The 22,687-nt window shown below is 35.4% G+C and overlaps 1 long non-coding RNA gene across 1 annotated transcript in view; it reads right to left on the bottom strand.

Moving 5' to 3' along the window:
• Positions 1–554: 554 nt before the first annotated feature.
• LOC129427578 (uncharacterized) overlaps positions 555–22,687 on the bottom strand; it is a 35,145-nt gene continuing 13,012 nt past the window's right edge. Inside the window, exon 4 of the long non-coding RNA XR_008638683.2 lies at positions 555–851. This is a non-coding gene — a long non-coding RNA (uncharacterized lncRNA). The remainder of the gene's footprint in view (positions 852–22,687) is intronic.

The following is a 22,687-nucleotide window of genomic DNA, read 5'->3' on the forward strand; positions in this document are numbered from 1 at the left end:
TAAAACATTCTTAAATTAAGATGCATTTTCTTGATGAGCAAAACAACACAAGAATATAAGTCTAGTTTTAGACCAAAAATATAAATTTTAAGTGATTTTGTGCATAAAACAAGCAAAAAAATCTACCAATGAAGTAAGCAAATTTTTCTTGAATTTAGTGTTTATGAAAAATGTTCAAGATTTTTTTGTTTGCTTACCCTATTGGCAGATTTTTTTGGTTCTTTTATGCACAAAATCACTTAAATTTGATATTTTTGGCCTAAAATCTAGACTTATTTTCTTGTGTCGTTTTGCTCATAAAGCATCTTAATTTAAGAACTTTTAGATATTTTTACTGAAAACAAGACAAAAATACTAAGAATTTTTTTTCTTGAAAATCACTTTTTGCAGTGTATTATTATTTATTTATTTTTTTGCTTGTTTTAAGCACAAAAAATATTTTTTAAATGTTATATTTTTTGTCTAAAACTAGACTTATTTTCTTAGGTAATTTTGCTCATCAAGAAAATACATCTTGATTTAAGAATTTGTAGATATTTTTACTGAAAACAAGACAAAAATACTAAGTAAGAAAGTCAGAAAAGTAATCAATCACAATACATTTTAGAAAAATTTGGATGAGAAAAGGTTAATAGCTTTGAAGCATCGCTTTGAGAACATTATAATTCTTTCATTTATTCGACCTTGTGTTGATCCAGTGCTGTATGATATTCCTTCTTCTATTGACAATAAACACAGATATTCATGCTGCACTTGTGCAAGAAAAAGAGAGAATGACTGAGACCGCCAGATCCAGAAGGACAATGAAGCACCGCAAGACGTCCGCATGACCTTCTGCAGATGCACAATATCTGCATGTAAGGGAAAGAAGCAAAAACTCATTATTCACCTCAAACTCTTCTTCACACTGTAAAACAATGTTGTCTCCTTTAAAAAATAATAACTTCCATAACTTTTGCCTCTCTATTGCCATCTCTCTTTGAAACAACATTGCGGTTATTTGCGTCATTTTCTGTGTGCATTGTGCTACTCTGTGCAGATGAATCTGATGTCTGTGATCACAGCATCAGAGCGGATCTGTCATTATATATGACAGTTAAAAGTACATCCCAAAAGTCATATATCTGAATATTGTCAAGTAATATATCTGCCATGTTTGTTCTGAATAAATGAAAACTTAAATATTTCAACATAAATCACGTTACTGAGAAAAAAGTCATCTCTGCCCCAGTATGTAATCTCTTCAGATGTTAAAAAAGCCCTGCTGATATTAACTCTTGCTTTAGCATCAGATCTGTTGAGTTCCCTTTTTGATCTGAAAGCTTTCCGCAGTTTGAGCTTTTACCATTTTAACAACAGATGATTCTCCAGATGTAAAGACGTAATAAATTGATATGTTAACATATTGTTCCCTAGATGATTCTCACTTATAATTTTACAGATGAATTACAGTCAACCAGATGACAAGTTTAAACTCTGTTAAACAAGCTACAAAACTCATGTATGCATGTGATATAGTAGCTGGGGTCCTCTTCTTTCTGTTTACAAATGTAATGTAATGACACAAAGACGAAAACAGACCCTGACAATGAAAAACAAATAAAACATTATTAGCTTTGTGTTGTGAATCAGGCAAAGGTACAAAGCCATTTTGTCTTTATTTAACAGCGAGTGAGGAAAGGACAGAAAAGGACAGGGAGGAGAGATGGGTATGAGATTGGTAAATGAAACTTTGTCTATTGAGTTGATTTAAGTTATAAAAACAAGTTCAACTGCTCAATATTATTAAATAAGTTAAAGTAACATTGAAACATATCTTGATATGGATGACATAACCATTGAAACACCACGGCACTAATGATTTTAGCTTTAAAATGTGTAATATAGTAACATTAAAAAGCATCAGAATTAACACAATACTGTGTTCTACCTTGCACAATGTGTGATTTCAACATAAGAATTTATAATTGTAAATTTTATCTCATTTTCTGCTGAAATTCTCATTACCGCAATGTGTCCGGCTGTGTTTGAACATGCATTATGTTGTAATTTAATCAAATTAACACAAAAATATTAAGAAAAAAATGAATGGATGTTTTGCTAGACTACTTTAGATGACAGAAAAAATATTTACTGAATATTCATGTATAATAATAATGAAGAAAAATTAGGAAAATGATGTGTCCATGCCTGATGTTCTCATCCTCCGCAACACTTTTTAAGAACAGTTTAAGCACACATACAGAATTTTAATAAAGTTTGATTTTGAGTGACCAAGCACATGGACCAGTTACTTCAAGATGGCTACCAGGTAAGATCATTTTTTTACAGTTAATTTGAAATATTGTCTTGTCAGAATGCTTACACGACATTTTGATTATCATTACCGCAACATATGCTTATTAAATGTTAATTTAATTAATAGAAGCATAATACTTTGATTTTAAATGCATGTGCAGAATCTCTAAATTATGTTCTTTCAGGTTTGTCATGTCATTTTGAAAATATGTCAGTGTTGATGTTTTCTGACTGTTGCAGTAATGAGATTTTTTAGGACTAATTTTTTTAATTATGTTATAAAAAGTGTTAAATGATAAGTCAAAGTTTTTTAAATTAATGTTCCCATTTACTCCAGACTTTGTTTTTCAATGTCTGGTGGGAAAAAAAGTAAATTTAAGCAATTTTTACATTTTCATGCTTGACATGTTTAAAACCAAGTTTTCGTGAGAATCACCCATATGAAGGTAAACAGTGACTAGTGCCTTTTGTCATTATTTAGGAAAATACATTGGCAAAATGTTTATTTTTGTGTGAACGCATCCTTAAGCCAATAAAGTAGTGGCATCAAAAGGCCCAAAATAATCTTCAAAAATACAGCACACTTATAAAACTGGGCCTTGCGATGTCTATGAGCCCACATTACAGAGCCCCGGATTCTGTTCATAACTTAAAAACACTTACAGATAACAAACCCTCGAATAATGTTAACAACTTCAAACAAACAATTATAACCAAGCTTTAAATTACACCCAATACATAACCTATTATCACAAACAGAGATCATTTTGCTGTTAATAGCTCTATGTAAATTGGCCTCGTTGTTGTGTGCTCGCGGTATCTTTGCAAAGACGCAAACTGATGCTTATTGAAGATAATGAGGCAGCGATGCTGGTTTCTTTAGCTTTATGAACGTGCATCTGACACAAAACGCAACTTTTTGTTTTAGTCTCTATACTGAAACCTCTGCCTTGTGTTTTTCCCCCAGCATCTCGTTTATTCATCATTTCCAAATCGTTTTAATGGAGAATGCCGTAAAACAATATTCATCATGAAGTCAAAGCTGGCCGCTCAATAGCACTTGGCGTGTTCCACAGCGTCAAAAACAACTTTAAGGTGGTGAACGTCTTTCGGTCATAAAGGACAAGGCTCTGTTAAACAGACGGACACAGTGGGGTGAGAAGTGTTTAGGAGTTGGGCAGATGTCAGGACAGAGGTTGATTACCGTGGCTCATGATATTTATAACGCGGCAGGCCCGAAATCAGCTTCCCGCAAAGCCCGTCAGAGTTTAATGGGAATTAACGCTTTGTGAAAGTTATAAAACTCTTGAAGTATGTCATCAGGAAAGGTTACAGCCAAAAATTAAAATGATGTCATCGTTTATTCGCCCTAATGTTATTCCTGACTCGGGGAACGCTAAAGGAACGTTCTGAAGAATGTCTGGGGTGCTCTTTTCCATGCTATGAGAGTAATTGGTGATTCACACTGTTGAGCTCATTTGAAAATATCATAAGAGAAGTTCATACGGCTCATTCATTACATTTCCAAGTTTTCCAAAGCTCAATGTATAATCTTTGTGTGAGCAATAGACCCAAATTAGGAGTCATTAGTTGTTGGAAATACTTTCCAACATTAACAACTGAAGTTCATGTAGTACTGCGCAAGTCCTAATTTCTGGATTAAAGCGTCTGTAAATGTAAGCCTCTGGCAGTGTTGGGTGTAAACTAAGTAATTAGTTACTGTGATTTAATTACTTTTTCCTTAAAAAGTAAAGTAAGGGATTTACATTAAAAAAAATATATAGAATTGTAGTGGATTTAACATCAAAAAAGTCTAAGGTTTAAATGCATGTTTTCATGTATTTTTCTTACTTTAAATACGTTGGTGAGTTTATACGAATAATTGTAACACTCTCGTATAGTTTACAATTCTTGTTTTTAAATGGTTGGTTATTAGCATTAATATTACTGAGACATTGGTTTATTAGCACTTAAAAAGCACATAATACACTGCAAAAAATGACTTTCTTAGTATTTTTGTCTTGTTTTAAGAATAAATATCAAAAAAATTCTTAAATTAAGATGCTTTTTCTTTATAAGCAAAATGACCTAAGAAAATAAGTCTAGTTTTTAGACAAAAGATATACAATTTAAGTGAATTTGTGCTTAAAACAATCAAAAATATCTGCCAATGGGGTGAGGAAAAAAAATCTTGAAATAAGTTTTCTTAAACACATAACTCTAGCTAAATTTTCTCACCCTATTGGCAGATATTTTGCAAATTTTTGTCATTTTAAGGTCCTATTTTCACTTTTAACTATTAACTATTTATGCCTTAATATACTCCTCATTACAGCTTATTCATACTTATTAAAGTAGTTGTTAAGTTTAAGTATTGGTATGAAACAGATAGGATTAAGGATGTAGAATAAGGTTTTGCAGAATCAGGCATTACAAATTTTTCAAGAAAAAATTTTTTGTCTTGTTTTCAGTAAAAATATCCAAAAAATTTTAAATTAAGATGTATTTTCTTGATGAGCAAAACGACCCAAGAAAATAAGTCTAGTTTGTTTTTAGACCAAAAATATTAAATTTAAGTGATTTTGTGCATAACAAACAAGCAAAAAAATCTTGAACATTTTTCTTAAACACTAAAATCAAGAAAAATTTGCTTACCCCATTGGCAGATTTATTTTTGCTTGTTTTATGCACAAAATCACTTAAATTTGAAATTTTTTGTCTAAAAACTAGACTTATTGTCTTGGGTCGTTTTGCTCATCAAGAAATAGCATCTTAATTTAAGATTTTTTAGATATTTTTACTGAAAACAAGACAAAAATACTAAGAATTTTTTTTCTTGAAAATAATTTTTTTTGCAGTGTAATGCCTGATTCTGCAAAACCTTATTCTACATCCTTAATCCTACCCGTTTGATACCAATACTTAAACTTAACAACTACTTTAATAAGTATGAATAAGCTGTAATAAGGAGTATATTAAGACAAAAACAGTTAATAGCTAGTTAAAAGTGAAAATAGGACCTTAAAGGGACACTCTACTTTTTTTTGAAAATATGCTCATTTTCCAGCTCCCCTAGAGTGAAACATTTGAATCTTACTGTTTTGGAATTTATTCAGCTGATCTCCGGGTCTGGCGCTAGCACTTTTAGCATAGCTTAGCATAATCCATTGAATCTGATTAGACCATTAGCATCGCGCTAAAATATTATCCTATTTAAAAAGGGACTCTTCTGTAGTTACATTGTGTACTAAGACCGATGGAAACTTAAAGGTTGCGATTTTCTAGGCTGATATGACTAGGACTATACTCTCATTCTGGCGTAATAATCAAGGACTTTGCTTCCGTACCATGGCTGCAGTAGGCACAATGATATTACGCGGTGCCCGAAAATAGGTTGGTTAATTGGTTAATAAAATCTAATTTAAAGCTTGTGCCATATAAACATGCACATCAATCCCATCACATTATTACGTGTTCATGTAAACGCTACGATAGATTTCTCAATCAGAATGATGAACAATGTTTTTGATGGAGGCAAAAGGTGTCCATGTAAACAGCTATTTTTATTGAAATAGCTAACAGAAATATTTATTGTATGGTATATTTCTACTGTATGGCGCTTCAATATGACTTGATCATAACCGGCATCCCACATTATCATAAGAAATCTCTTTGTGTTTCCTTTCATTCTATACTTTCATATCTTAACCCAACACAGAAAATATTACACGATCACTCAGTTCATGAACAAAGCTCAGCCGTCCGCCGAAGAACCCTGTGGGACACCTGTTTGCGGACAATGTCGAATCCTCGTCTTCTTCATCCTGTTCTTGTCTATGGCAGGTGTAATGATGCCACTGAGAACCTCATAACCTTGAGTTGAACCCTCAGTGCTGCACAGACATGACAGCATCAACTAAACCTCCATCCCGGATCTCCTTCATCTGTTTGAGTCGTAGCGGTAAAACAGCGATCCTTTGACAACAGTGGTAAATAGAGACTCGGATATAAAAAGAAAAACCTTGAAAAACTCATGAACTATTGATGCTGCTTTTGTTTTTTTGGATTTTCTGCTCCTAACACGATGGCATCCCAGTTTCGTTCCTTTGCATTTTTTTTACTTCATCCGACATCTCTGGTGGGATTTATTTAGCGAGAGTCAAACTTTGATCACGTCTTCCTTTATTCACAGACGGAATACAAGAAAAAGTCCTGTTGGAGTTTTGACATAAACATTATAATGAGACTCTACGATGGGGAGAATAAAGATAACAACCCAAAATCTTTAAGATGAGTTCTCCACCGATTCATCTTACCTCACAGCACTTTTGTGCCTGGGTAAGAAAAAACATTTAGGGGGCGAAATGAGGAGAACTTCTTAATCGTCTTAATCATTAATAGAGCCGCATTCAACTCAGGCAACCACACATCGAACTTCATTTATAGCTTTTATGATTTAACAAGCGGTTCAAATCCACTCCGAGTCACGCTTTCAAGATGTTACCCGAGGCATAAGCTGCCTGTCACAGAGAAGAGCTTTACACATTTCGTTTTTTAATCTCTCTCTATCTAAGAGTATTAAAACTCTGTGTCATATCCCGGTCTGACCTCTAGCACCCCAGCATTGTCACTTGGGCGGCGAGGGCTTGATATTTCCCCCGGATCATCAAAACGGACGCTCTGTTCACAGTGGTGTAGGGTGTCACTTCCCCAGCAGGTTTGAAAGTCCATCTCGAGAGTCTTTGAACTGAGCCTCTGGGTACTGGAAAGCAGGTAACGTTCATAATAGCACCCTTGTGTGAGGCCGGTGGTCTCCACAGCCTGAGAATCGATTAAAAGCCTTCGCGGTGCAACCTTCCTCTCGCCGGCTGGCGTGGAGTCTCAGCGTGCAAGTTAATCCTCTAAGAATGCGCAGGTAAGTCAGAGGGCTCGATTGTTTTAGGTTTTTTGAATACCGTCAGAGAGGTTACTGTGGCGTGCTGTGGGAGTATAGTCTGATCGCATTCTTTTAAACGGGAATTACATATTTCCAAATGCGACCTTTCTCCGTCTTTTCTCTCAGAACTGTTCATTGTGGATGTGTTTCGTTTGATCTATTTGAGAAAGCAGGGCCACCCATTCCCAGACCGGTGCCCCCGCTTGAATTTGTTTCTTTGCTACACCTGTTTATGGTGAGAATGGAAACATAAGTCAAAAAATCTCTTTTTTTAAATGTGTAAGCTTCATCTTTACACAAAATGTTGGTCTGGAGTAAAATATAACAGGAACAAGTGATATTTAGGGCCAGATTTACTAAATGGGGGAAAGTAGCGCAAGAGCGCAATTCCAAAAAAAATCACAGATGGGAGTGATAATATCTGCAGGTTATTTACTAAAAAGGCACAAATTAAATAACACAAACGCAACAGCCGATTTCCATAATGACCAACACAATCCACTAAAAGTGGTGCAAATTAGTTCAGGTGAGCAAGTAAACAGAGCTGATGAGGTGCGGGTGATCTACTAACGCCTGATGCGCTTGAGTTCAGCACCACGGACATCACAGCTGAAAATGCAAGGTGTAAAATCCCAGCTAATGAAGCCATAGTACACTGAAAAGAACCGGAGGACAAAAAATGAAGGTTTACAAAAGGTTTAAAGGAATAGTCTACTCATTTTCAATATTAAAATATGTTATTACCTTAACTAAGAATTGTTGATACATCATCTGTGTGCGTGCACGTAAGCGCTGGAGCGCGCTGCGACGCTTCGATAGCATTTAGCTTAGCCCCATTCATTCAATGGTACCATTTAGAGATAAAGTTAAAAGTGACCAAACACATCAACGTTTTTCCTATTTAAGACGAGTAGTTATACGAGCAAGTTTGGTGGTACAAAATAAAACGTAGCGCTTTTCTAAGCGGATTTAAAAGAGGAACTATATTGTATGGCAGAACAGCACTTTTGGGAGTACTTCGACTCGGCGCAGTAACACCCTCCCTCTCCCATTATGAGAGTGAGAAGGGGAGCGGACTTTTCAGGCGAGTCCAAGTACTCCCAAAAGTGCTATTATGCCATTAAATATAGCTCCTCTTTTAAATCCGCTTAGAAAAGCGCTACGTTTTATTTTGTAACACCAAACTTGCTCGTATAACTACTCGTCTTAAATAGGAAAAACGTTGATGTGTTTGGTCACTTCTAACTTTATCTCTAAATGGTAGCATTGAATGAATGGGGCTAAGCTAAATGCTATCGAAGCGTCGCAGCGCGCGCCAGCGCTTACGTGCACGCACACAGATGATAGAGGGATGTATCAACAATTCTTAGTTAAGGTAATAACATATTTTAATATTGAAAATGAGTAGACTATTCCTTTAAAACACTAGGTATTGTGTGACTTCTCCTGGTTATTTCTCATTTATTTTCTCCAGCAAATAACATTTCATTTTACTAGGGATGTGACGATACTAGGGATATACACTAATAATACCTGGCTGATAACTGATCGCACAGCCGATATTATGCATAGCTATTTTATGTACTATGGCTTTTGATCAGTAAGTCCTTATCGATTGCATTTGAAAAAAACAACGTCAAACATATTCATTAAACATATTCTTTATTATCATGAAAAATACCTGAAAAGATTTGAAGAATAGCAATATAAATATATTCTTAAGCCATTTCCTGGAGATTGTGTAAATGGTTGTTCTTCTGGGACCCATATTGAGTTTCTGCACGAGAGCGCCCTCTGGCTTTTGGATGTAGCGGCATTTTACCGTAATTCATTGAGAATCATAGCAAGCATCGATTTATCAGTGCACCCCTATATTTTAAATGATCTATGCAATGCCTCTCCTATAAGCAACAATTGCAGCCATTTCAAGCACAAAATTATTTAAGACATAATTTTTTCCGTGTTAAATAATGGCGCAAATACCAGTAATATTACACGCGCAAACATTAGTAAATCACATTGCATGAATAAATGAAATAATCTCCTCCCATAAATTTTGTGTCTAAAGGGGAAACTCCAACAAAATGTAAATAACTAGACCACATTTCCAGTGCAAATTATCCACTGGCTTGTCTTTAGTAAATCCCGACAGTCGTTATTGCACTGGCGCAAGCTGTAAGTAAATCTGGCCGTAATCTGTATACCTGTTTGTTGTTCATTGGTAGGTTAGGACCAGCTGGATGTATCAGATCATTTGCAACAACAAAACTTTTCAGTCATCAAGTAGTTTCTGCTAAAAGTTCATTGATGATTCTCCAGCCCTTTTGTTTCTCAGCGCAGCACCAGCACAGGAATCCTAAATTCCTCCATTAATCTGAGTAAAGAAGCCGTCCTGACCTCTTCCTGCCGACAGAGGAGAACACAGTCTTCTCTCCAGGTTACTGTCATTGTTATAAATATCTGTAATCAGCTCCACCGCTGACTTTGTCAAGCTCACTAATTGCTTTAAGCTCCCAAATACCAGTTGGGAAAGTTTTCAAGAAGGTTGATCGTGACACAGAGTCTATTTAAAATTGGCCTTTTCAAACAGAAAATCAAAATTAGACCTATTTACTTTCCAGGTGATATGATGCACAATATATCACTGTATGTTCACAAATGCAATTAAAATGTCTTTACATATTCATGAGATGTAATGTCACTCGATCCCAAATTTTAATCAGGGATGCAGATAAATTGGCAGAAAAAAGTAATTTTTTATCTTAATATATCCTAAAAATCAAAATGGGCTGAAAAACACATGCAATGTGATTATTATAAATAGGGTCACAACTAGGGGTGCACCGATAAATGCCGATATATATTGATTTTCTCCACAAGAGCGCCCTCTGGCTTTTGGATGTAGCGGCATTTCACTGTAATTCATTAAGAAGCATAGCAAGCATCATCTGCCAATATATCGGTTTAGGATTTCACAATATAATACTTTGAAACGAGGAGTAAAAAGGAAAACTATAGGTATCTTTTGATATCATGTCATCTAAGTAATAAAAAATATTGGGATCGGCACAAAACATTTGTATCGCTGCATCCCTACTTTTAATAGCTGACATCAGCCATACTATTTCAGCAGAAATAATGTTAACCAGTATTTTAATACCAAATGTGTCGGCCAATTGCACATACATTGCATCTTTATCAGGGAGACCAACATGTAAAGGAAACCAACAAATGAATATTACCAGATTCCCAAGACAATTCTCCCACTAGCTGGGTTTCCATCACCCTGATTTTATGCACATTTTAAAGTTTTGCATAAGAAACAAGTGATGGAAAAGCAAAAAATTCGAAAATAAGTTTTTACTCTTGCTTGAGGTGTTTTTTACGAGCACCTAAAGGGACATGGAGAAAAAATGAAATAAAGTTTAGTTTCACGTGCGCATTCAAAACTAAATTTTAAAAAAAAATTCTGCACATGAAGGTTTTGCGTGAGCACATGAAATTATTGCGTTAAGTTTCGCGCACGTGAAACTATCGTGCATGCACGTGTGTTTAAACCACAACTTTTAGTCTAGGTCCGGTCCAGCGCGACCTAACGTAAATGCTTAGTGACGTAGGGAGGTCACATGTTACATATATAAAATGCAAATTTGCGGACCATTGTAAACAATAAACTGACACAAAGACGTATTGCGTGAGGTCACGCTGACGCTTTCAGGACCGAACCTAGACGAGAAATTGTGGTTTAAAAGTGTAAATTTTTAATTTTTAGTGTTAAAAATGACAATCGTTTCGCTAGATAAGACCCTTATGCCTCGTTTGGGATCGTTTATAGTCCTTTGAAACTCCGTTGAAAAAACTGTTACGTGTTGAGTTAAGTGTTAAGTGTCGGTGTCCATTAAAGTCCATTAAAATGAGAAAAATTCTGCAATGTTTTCCTCAAAAAACATAATTTCTTCTCGACTGAACATAGAAAGACATAAACATTTTGGATGACATGGTGGTGAGTAAAATATGTTGATTTTTCTTTTAAGAAAATGGAATATTCCTTTAAAAATGTTTCTCATCTCACCACATCCACAGGTACAGAGTCATCATATACAATAAATCCGTGAGGTAGCATTTAAAAACATTTAAAAACAGATGCATTTGTTTAAAGCAAAGCATTTATTTACTTACCAGGCTACAGGTGAAGCAGCTCTTTGCGCCTTCTAATGTCTCATAATTAGTCCTCATTTATGTCCAAGAGACTCAATAATAATCTTTTACATTCAATCCTTTAATCCTTCATATTTAAAAGCGTGTTTGTGCTGCTGCGCACTCATGTATGTGATAAGCAAACCCACTTTGTCGTCTCGTTTATAGGCGCATATTACTAATGCGCTCTTTAAATAACAAAATACATATTGCGGCATTGACTTTAGACTTCAGACCAGGTTTTTGTTGGTCAAAATAGCAACGCGCCAACAATGCGTCTAAACACACCTCGTTTTCAGACCAGAACGCCCATGGGCGCAAAAGAGCGTGCAAATGCATTTGCTATTTAAACAATGTGGCGCTAAACGTGAAAATGATAATTGCGCAGTGTGGAAACTAGCAAAAAACACTTGCGTCGCGCATTGCGCCGGGTGTAAGATAGAGCCCATGGGGTTCGACGTCGTTGCAATGCTCTTGCTGCTAGTGCCTGCATTTCTTTTTCTGTGCACAGCATTCATTTCAGCAATTACAAGCTGCACTGCTAGTAAATGTATAACTTACCCAATCATAACTAAGTGCAGTCCTGTCTCCATTTACTAAGCATGCTTGTTTTATTTACTGTTGGTTACTAATACCACCATCATTCGCTCAAACAACTTGATGGAAATATGCCTAATTCTCAAAATAAATTAGAAAAGATGTTTGGATGGAAACCCAGCTACTGGAACGGCCACACTCCTTTACCTTGACAAAGAGAGAAGAAATAAAGAGAAAGTGTCTAATAAAAGATCAAATGTGCAATATTATCAAAGTGAATAACTAAAAACGCAGTTGAAAGCTTGATGTTTTTTTTCAATTTAAACATCTAACCCGTAATGTAAATGGTCACTGTTTGATTATCAGTACGCATTATGCAGTTTCCTTAAAGCTTTTTGTACATCGATTCCTTTGACACGCAATTCACAGACAAAGAAAACAAGTTATGGAACAGAAGAAAGACCAAGCAATATCGATTTCATTCTTGTTATTACTGCGTTACAGTTTGTTAGATAACAGCTCTCCACAGCAGAAAATCTGCCTGCACTTTTTGCCTTTTGTTCTCCGCAGTGGGAGTTTGAAGACAAGATTGCATCAATAACAACAACAGCAGCATCGTTTTGACTTCTCCAAATAAAGGCCCATACCTACAGCGTCATGCGTTTCTCGCGCCGTCCCGCGGCTCCTTTGATGGCTCGTTCCTTTTAATTTGGGGTCCTCGGGCGAAGGGAGACAACGTAATTGCTACATCGTTTCAAAGGGGGCGACGTCTGATCCAAGACACTCAGACAGGGCATTTATAGAGGAAAAACAACGCCCGTTTCCTGCACTACATGCTGTATATTCCCACTTTAATATTTCTCTGCTTTGTTTTCCATTTGTAGAAAGCCCTTGGAGAGAAGGTACTATTATTCATTTTAGTAGGTATTTATAGATGCTCTACCGATAATAAAGAGGATTTGGCTTTCTGCAAAGATCGGGATGACGAGATGCACATCTGGCCAACTGAAACGGACGCATAGGAAATCTTGTTAGTGATGCGCAACGAGAGGTTGCCAGAGGGCCTGACACGCATTACGTGACTGGAATGGGCCGAATGCGTGTTTGCTGTCAACTTTGTGTCACAGGCTTCAAATTATAATCGGTCCAGAGTTGCAAGGTAGTCGCGGAAAGAAGCGCTCCTCATTAGAGCCGGGCGCAGCGACGCATCAGGTTGTTTTGTGGCGAAGAATAAACAGCGAGCGTCTCCGAAACCCAGACGTGTCATATTTGTCTCTGAGAATTATAACTCTCTTTGAGAAAGTTTATTATCTGGTAGAAGCACTCAAGAGGAGCGAGACATGGCAAAAATGAAGAAAAAACACGGCAGTGAAAATGATGTATGAGGCTTCAATCTGGGAGCCATGCGATACATCGCTCTCAAGCTGTGCTCCTCAAAGCTGTCTTAATGAAGAACACAGAGGAATCACAGCCAGATCTAATAGATTCAGGAGGAAATAAGTCTCGCTTGTCTCCGCAAATATGAGCAAGCACGAGACTGTTATGTTTCTTAGTATTAGTTCTTAAAAAGAGCTATTAAACAGGCACCAGCAAGTGGCCGTCAAGCGTTGTTTCCAGCCAGCATACGCAGTCAGGATGCTGGAGTTGATTGATGTGGTGTCATTAGCAGTTCACTGAAGGTAAACCTCCCGTTCGGTTCGAAATCTTAGGTACATAATTGTTTTGCAAACAATGAAGCAGTTTATAGTGTTGTTATCTTTAGATCTCTGTTTGAATATACTGCTTATATAATTAGTCTTAAGTAGCACAGGTATATTTATAGCAATAAAATTATAAAAATTTTTATGCCAGGATATTAAGTAAAGATCATGTTCCATAAAGATATTTCCTACCATAAATATTTATATACATTACTGTGCAAAAGTGTTATGGTGTGTTCACACCAGACACGAATGAAGCATTAAGCGCGAGTGATTTACATGTTAAGTCAATGCAAAGACATCCTGCAGCACAATTTGCGCAAACGATGCATGACCCAATTTGCAAGAATTTAGCATTTTGGGCATTTGATACACATAACACGTGATTCGTGGCAAGTTAACCAATCATGAGCTTGCTCTAGTAGTCACGTGATTACGACGTAGCGAGCTAAGGCAGAAATACGAAACAACAATGGAGGACAACATAATCATCGCTGTATTGGACACGTACTTTTATAGAAACAGAAATAGAAAGGATCTTGCTTGGAAGAAAGTGAGTGAGGAAATTGGACAAACTGGTAATTTGTAAAAAAAAAAAGGTCTTTACTCAATTTTTACATATATACATATTGAGACTACAAGCTAGCTAAAGCTGGCAGATTGAGAGTATTTAGGTCTGAATTTCATGGGCGAATAGAGTGAAATTCCAGCCCAGTCTCACGAAATCTCGCCATAAAGTCATGTATTTTTTTTATTCTTTTTTCGTGCTATTATCACGAAATTTTGTGTTTTTTCGTGATCGTATAACGAATTCCTGTTTTTGTGTGATTATCACGTATTGGTTACTCAACTGTTTTGTCCTATTTTCTTACCATTGTCGATTCGGTTTAGGGTTAGATTTACATAAAATGACATCCCTAACCAAACCCAACTCTAACCCTAACGCCAGGTGACATATAAAAAAAGAAAACAGAAAAAATAGTATAAATCAATAAATAAAGTGACATTTTAATGCAAGTACCAAATCTAACCCTAAACCGAAGCGACAATGGTTTAAAAATAGGAAAAAGCAGTTGAGTAACTAATATGTAATAATCACACGAAAACAGGAATTCGTTATACGATCACGAAAAACACGAAATTTCGTGATAATAGCACGAAAAAAGAATTAAAAAAACACATGACTATATCACGAAACTTTGTGAGACTGGGTAGGAAATTCATGCACTAATTAAGCAAGTTAACTTGAAATGTTCAAGCGTTCAACAACATGCAAATAATTTGATTTATTCGCATAATTTGTGTCTTGTGTGAACGCACACTCCGGTCACCAGCTTTGTTGTTTTACTAAAGTTTTAGGGCCATATATACTAAACGGGGCAAATTAGCATGAGACGCAATTCCAAAATAGCGCCGATGGGAGTGGTAATATCTGCGAGTTATTGACTAAAAAATGTCGAAATTAAAAAACACAGGCACAACAGATGATTTCCATAATGACCAACACAATCTAAGAGCAGCTTAAATTAGTTCAGGGTCGCAAATAAGCGAGCTGATCTTGAGTTTAGCACCATGGACATCGCACTGGAAAATTTGGGGTGTGTAATCCCAGCTAACGAAGCCCTAGTACCAAAAATTAAGGTTTACAAGAAGTTTGAAAATGTCTGGTATTGCATGACTTCTCCTAGTGACTCCTATTTTTATTTACTTAAGCAAATAAAAAATAACATGGCTTGGCAAACTATATTTTTGAATAATATGTTCACTATCAAAAGCTTTACTCGATGCTGCGCTGCTAAGCGCTATGGGGAAACGTTCCCCATAGCGCTTAGCAGCGCAACATCTCGTTCCGCTTTTTCAGGGAACAAGGTTACACTCAAGTTACCCCTCCGTTCCTCTGGCATTTCAAATAAACTGTTATTTAAATCATTTGAATCATTTAAATAAACTCCTCCCAAAAATTTTGCTTCTGAAAAGGAAACTCCTAGAAATGCATATGCAACAAGGTCAGTCGGGAAAATAACTAAACCACACCTTTTCAACGCTAATTATTCATTTGATATTTTTTGGTCTAAAAACTAGACTTATTTTCTTGGGTCATTAAGAAAAATCATCTTAATTTAAGAATTTTTTGATATTTTTACTGAAAACAAGACAAAAATACTAAGAATTTTTTTTCTTGAAAATATTTTTTGCAGTGTAGCTTCTCTCTGAATTACAGCTTTGTGTAGTAAATGCCGCTCTAAATGCCAGCTCTATTTTTTGCATAGTATACTGCAGGGGTCGGCAACTGGCGGCCCGCGGGCCAAAAGTGGCCCGCCAGCAATATTTTCTGGCCCGCCGGATTAATTTGAAGTCCGTTTTTTAATTTTTTTTTATCAGACTTTTTTATTTTACAATAACAGTTTACAAAAATGTCCCCGTGTTTCATTCCTTCATTCGTTTTTTCAAATCAAAACCAAAAAGAAAATAAAGAAAAACGACTTGTTTTTCTATTATTTATATCCTGAACTAAAATCAAACGACTCGTTTTCTGAATGTGCGCTCAGATCAAAAATAAAAAAATTAATGAAAACGGGTTCGGACAAATTTTAATTGAACACCTTAGCAGACATATACCAATGAAATAAATTTAAACAGATCAGGTACTAACAGATTACATTTTAATAAGGGTTTTAATAAGGGTTTGAATAGCAACCATGCTTTCCTGTAAGTCTCATTCGCTTACAGTCCGACTTTTGAACTTTTTTCATTATTATTTATTCGCGTATATTATTATTATTATTATTATTTATTGCTACACTGACAAATAGCAAGAATGTCCTGAAAAAAATGCGTATAATAGCTATCTTAACGGACCGCTTTTTCTCGTTCTCTTTCTCTACCAGCGCATCCGCGATCATAACTGTCATTAGAGTTTGAGCATACTTCTAAAACACAATCGATCAAATAATTGCAGAGGTATGACTTCATGAATCATTTGCAAATTTACCTCGTAAATCATGTCAATTCATCACGCGTGAAGACGTTAAACTCCGTGACATTGCAAATTACTGAAAAGTAATTGCTGGCTTTTAGAAACCACTACAAAATATGATAAAAACACTTTTAAAGTAGATTTGAAAGGAATACTGTTGTTTTCTGCTACTTGAACTTGGGGCTCGAGCGCCCGACCTAAGGTTCGACTTGCCTTCGAAAACAGCAAGTCAAGTTCGTTTACCGTTAATTATTAAGACTAAATGGGCAGGTAAATTCGTTAAAAAAATGAAAGTAATCCGCCAAAATATGGTTTTACATGTCTATTAAAATAAAGCCATTATTAATTTTCCTAACGCATAGTTCTTTGATCTTTACCTCCGTTTAAAACGTTATAAATTTGGCAAAGGAGGATGTTCAGCAATTTGAACAGCAACTCCGCAACCACCTCGGTTTATGATGGTGAGAAATTTGAGTGAGAGGCTTTGTCCTATTTAATTTATTATTTTTATTTCATTATAAATACAATGAATACAATGTTAAAATAATATTTTTATTGGCACAAACACAATTTTTGTATAACATTTAAAATTATCTGTATCTTTTCGTTAGAGAAATTTGAATGTGAGATTCTGGAAACGAAACGTGACGTTAAGTTTTGCGGACCCGTCAGGTCGGGAAATAAAGCGGGTGAACACAAATGAATCAATGAATAGAACCTTGTCGGAGCTGGACAAAAAACAGTCCAGCGGAGACCTCCTTAAACCTTAGGTGTGTATGTGTGTGTCCCGGTTAAATATTAATAAAAAAAGGAATAGTTCAAAAGTCGGACTGTAAGAGTATTTCATGAGAGCATAAATGCCTGTAATATTACCACTATAGTACTTGATCTGTTTAAAATGATTTCATTGATATATTATGCCTATAAAGGAGTTAAATAAAAAAAATGTCTTATCCAGTAATTAATTTTTTTATCTGAGCACACAATCAGAAAACCCGTGGTGGTTAATTTTTTCATTTTTGTTTTTAATTTGAAAAAAAAACGATTGAACGAATGATACACAGACCCATTACCATGTTTTTAACAATTTTTAATGCCGTCTTTCGTCTTTTAAATAGGAAATAAAGACAATGTTTCTTGACAAAAGATCAGATAGCCTATACTAGGCTAATTCAAAATAAGACGTAAGTGTGCCAACAACAGTTGGCCCGCCATCTACTGGCTAAAAAAAATATTGGCCCGCGGCCAAAGTTACTTGCCGACCCCTGGTATACTGTATAAATGTTATTTATTTATTATAAAATAATATTTGTTCCTAAGGACTTAATTTGGACAACTTCAAAGGCAATTTTCTGAATATTTAGATTTTTTGCACCCTCAGATTCCAGATTTCCAAATATCTTGGCAAATATTGTCCTATATTCTTACAAACCAAACATCAATGGAAAGCTTATTTATTCAGTTTCAGATGACAATTTTACACCTCAATTTAAACCTCAACAATGTGTACACAGATGTTCGACGTATGCGCAATGCGACAAAATGCAATACATCTCCTGGGCTACATACTACATTCTCCTGTACACGCATGCGCGACCTACGCGTATAAAGTACACGTGATTTAAAAAATGCCGGTGCACGTACAGCACGCACATACTATTCTGATGACGAAATTTGTACCTGGACCCTAGCGCATGAATTATTATTGATTTTATAAATGTACTAGTAAAATGAACATGAACTAGGATTAATAAATGCTGTCGAAGTATTGTTCATTTTTTATTTTATGTTAGCTAATACATTAAAGGATTAGTCCATTTTCTTAAAAGAAAATCCAGATAATTTACTCACCATCATGTCATCCAAAATGTTGATGTCTTTCTTTGTTTAGTTGAGAAGAAATTATGTTTTTTGAGGAAAACATTCCAGGATTTTTTTTTTCATTTTAATGGACTTTAATGGACCCCAACACTTAACAGTTTTAATGCAGTTTAAAATTGCAGTTTCAAAGGACTCTAAACGATTCCAAACGAGGCATTTTTATCTTGCTGGAGCGTCACAGGACCAGAGGAGACGAGAAGTTGTGGTTTAAAAGTGCATACTTTTATTTTTCTTTACAAAAATGACAATCATTTCGCTCGATAAGACCCTTATGCATCGTTTGGGATTGTTTAGAGTCCTTGAAACTGCAATTTTAAACTGCATTAAAACTGTTACGTGTTGGGGTCCATTAAAGTCCATTAAAATGAGAAAAATCCTGGAATGTTTTTCTCAAAAAACATAATTTCTCCATGATGATTCTCTTTAGATTCTCATTACAGTAATCTTTAACGTTCTTTTCTTTCTTCATCTTCAAGTGCACTCCTTAATGTCCCAGGTATTGATTTTTTTTTTTAGTGTCTGCAATCTGTTTTCCAAGCAGGAAGCCCACGGCCCACATGAGATATTTTTCAAATGCAATACTTTAAAGATACTAATTTCAGACTCAAATATCTCTGCGTGCCATCAAGAAGGGCAAACATCGCTCACTCTCTGATGTGACAACATCCCACTTACTCCAGTTTATATTTAGCATCTCCATCTCATCAAGATCAGATTGCGAAACTGCGTGTAATATCGTTTTTAATTGCGTCGAATTAGCATCTGGCTGAAGCACACATGTGCCGGCGACGTCTGAAGAGATGCCCACTGCGGTGACAGACGCGGGCTGACGGGCCGCTTTTTACTGACAGCGAGGGACTCTGTGAAATGCAAATGGGTGCGAGCGAGAGATGATGGCCGTCCGACACGAATGCGCATTTTGACATTTAAATGGCAGACGCTGTGACAGAGGTCATTGGCTTGCTGACAGTGACATCACATGACCTCTAATCACCTCTATATATCCAATACTCTGCCTGTTAAGTTGAGGATTGAAGCGTCTTCCTCCTTATATTGGCAGATTAGCTGACGCATGAATGGAAAACAACACTTTATTGTGACGAACGTGGCATATTGTGTAGGACTGCTGTTTTTTGAAGCACTTGACATAATTGAATTAATCCCAGAGTTAATGTTTACAGGAAATGGCGGGGAGGTAATGGCACATTAAAAATGCACCTTGTCAGCGTATTATACACGTTAATTTTAATTTGTTTCAATTCTCTAAAGTCAAGAGAAGAAACCTATGCAATCTCAATGACAGGCATAATGACAAATTAATTGTTAAGGCAAACAAATTGCTCAGTTTGATGTTTCGTGAGCACTTCTTTTAAATCCCTGATCGACTTCTTGTATTTCCAACTTATTTAAACCTAGAAAAAGCAATTAATTGAGAAGAGAGGTGACACCACCCACATGGAAATTCATCCATTTATTTATCTGGAGACGCAGGTTGACATTTAACCAGAGTATCTTCATTTATCCTTTACTCCCTTTCGATTACACTTTTTTCATTTCGTGCTGTTTAACCTCGACCTGATAAGAAGAGGCGTCTCGTGAAGGGGAAGTAGTGCGACTGGATTAGATTTAGTGGTGGAAGTCATTGATAATTAGAGGTCCTTCTGGTCATTTCTTCAAGGGAACCCTAGTTAGTCAACATGATCGATGAAGAATCAATGGCCATTACACAAAGATATACTGTATGGCTGAGGTTTATTTAAAAGTAAAGTTCACCCCAGAATAAAAATGCTGTCACAAATTATTCACCATCATCACCATACGTAGTATGAATACGTAACTTTCAAAAACACAAATCATACTTTCGTTTAAATGGATGCTGAAGCGTACAATATAAACATAATAGCAACATTTAATAGTAGCATTAATATGTTTTTACAGTTGCAAAACGTAAAACATTTACAAATCCTTCATAACATAAAGATTGCTATAATTTCCCTTTAACCATTTTATTGATGTTTAGGCTTGTCCCGATAATGACTATATCAACTTATCACATGATAAATGAATGATAAATTGAAATGCATATTTTATAATATATAATGTATTTATGTTTTAAATATTTAGAATATATTTTTTCTTACATTTAAATTTATATTAATATTTTATATTTATTATTTTAATATTCTTAAAAATCTGAGTTGTATCCTTAAAAAGGATGTACTTGCGTTATTATGCTATTTTATTGTCATATATAATCAGTGACATCAAGTGGTCTAAAAAGATAATACCATCGACTATCTGCATTATATCCGGTGCAAATAACCGACCTATGAAAAGTAGCTATTTTGACAGGCCTATCGATGTTACCACCGTAAGCCTACCACAAACCGTACCCTAAACCCAAAAGCACACATATTGTCCTACCCAAACAAAGTTTATTGAAATCACGTACTGTTAGAAATAAAAGTGTAACCAATGTGAAAAAAATTCAAAAGCAGAACCAATATAGTTAAAATGACAATGTGCTGCAGCCGTGGACCTTCTCGCTGTTAAGGCGCGCATTTCAAATTTTAAAAGTACACTGCAAAAAATGATTTTCAAGAAAAAAAAATATTTTTGTCTTGTTTTCAGTAAAAATTAGGGCCGGGACTTGATTAAAAAAATGTATCTAATTAATTAGAGGCTTTGTAATTAATTAATCGAAATTGATCACATTTTAATCACATAAATATTTGACCTGAGAACATTGAGAAGTTATTTTTTCACATTGATTTTTAGTATACCATGAATAATGACTGAATACATAAGCTTAAGCAACAAAATATTGTTTATTTTTGTTCAACCAAGTCGTTGTACCCGAAGTCGGGCTAACGTCCACGCTAGCTGCTATATGTTTTGCATTGAGATGATACTTGAGGCTCGATGTGCTGCGGTGATATGCAAATTCCTTGTTGCATAGCTTACACACAACCATGCTCTTATTACCGTGTCCATCCGTTAGTTTTTTATTTAAAAAAAATCCCATCCACGGGGCCAACCAAAGCGATCTCATCAGCTTCTTCGTTCATGTTCATGTTCATTGTGGTTTGTTGTTGTCTGAAGTCATGATGAACGCTAGTTGATGCTCCAGTATATTCGGTCCGCCGAAACTCATCCAATGAGAAATGTTCCGCGGTGCAAAAATAAGTGTGATTAAAATGCGTTAAAAATGTTTAATGCGTTTTTTTTTTTGTGTAATTAATTAATCTTAATTAACGTGTTAAAGTCCCGGCCCTGTTAAAAATATCAAAAAATTCTTAAATTAAGATGCTTTTTCTTGATGAGCAAAACGACCTAAGAAAATAAGTCTAGTTTTTAGAATTGTTCAAGAAAATGATTTTGTGTATAAAAAAAAATCTGGCAATGAGGTAAGCAATTTTTTCTTGAATTTAGTGTTTAAGAAAAATTTTCAAGATTTTTTGCTTACCCCATTGGCAATTTTTTTGCTTGTTTTATGCACAAAATCACTAAAATTTGATATTTTTGGTCTAAAAACTAGCCTTATTTTCTTGGGTCGTTTTGCTCATCAAGAAAAAGCATCTTAATGTAAGAATTTTTTGAAATTTTTACTTAAAACAAAACCAAAAACACAAAAAAATAATGTCGCAAATCTGTGACGTAGCACGCAAGAACCAATGAGCGTTTCATATTATCGTAAAGCAATGTGTCATAAAGCTTCTTGAGGTGCAATATTTGAATTCAAGAGATCAAGATCGCTGGATAAAGGGCTGAATTTGGATCTGTTCCTCGCAATTGTAAAAGATGTGGATTACAACGAATGAATAAAACGTACAACCTTTGTTAATTTATGTTGTGTTTTGGTGTAATTATTGTTGCATAGGAGAAAACGCCTTTTGTGTGTCCTGAAAAACAAACAAAATATTACAAAATTGTTAAATGGTTACAGAAATGTTATTCATTTTAAAGTTTTAAAGTGTTGTAAATTTCATTAGGTAAATGAGTAAACTGTCTTAAATAAATAAGTTAGAAATTACAACCAAAACCATGTCATTAACAGTGGCATGTTTATCATTTTGGGGCCCTAAGCAAAGTCCAAAGACCTGGGGGCCCCAACATTGTCTAAGGTCTTTTATTTAAATTGCACAATGGTCATATTGAGTA

This window comes from Misgurnus anguillicaudatus, chromosome 14 (genome assembly GCF_027580225.2).
Source record: "Misgurnus anguillicaudatus chromosome 14, ASM2758022v2, whole genome shotgun sequence".
Taxonomy (NCBI): domain Eukaryota; kingdom Metazoa; phylum Chordata; class Actinopteri; order Cypriniformes; family Cobitidae; genus Misgurnus; species Misgurnus anguillicaudatus.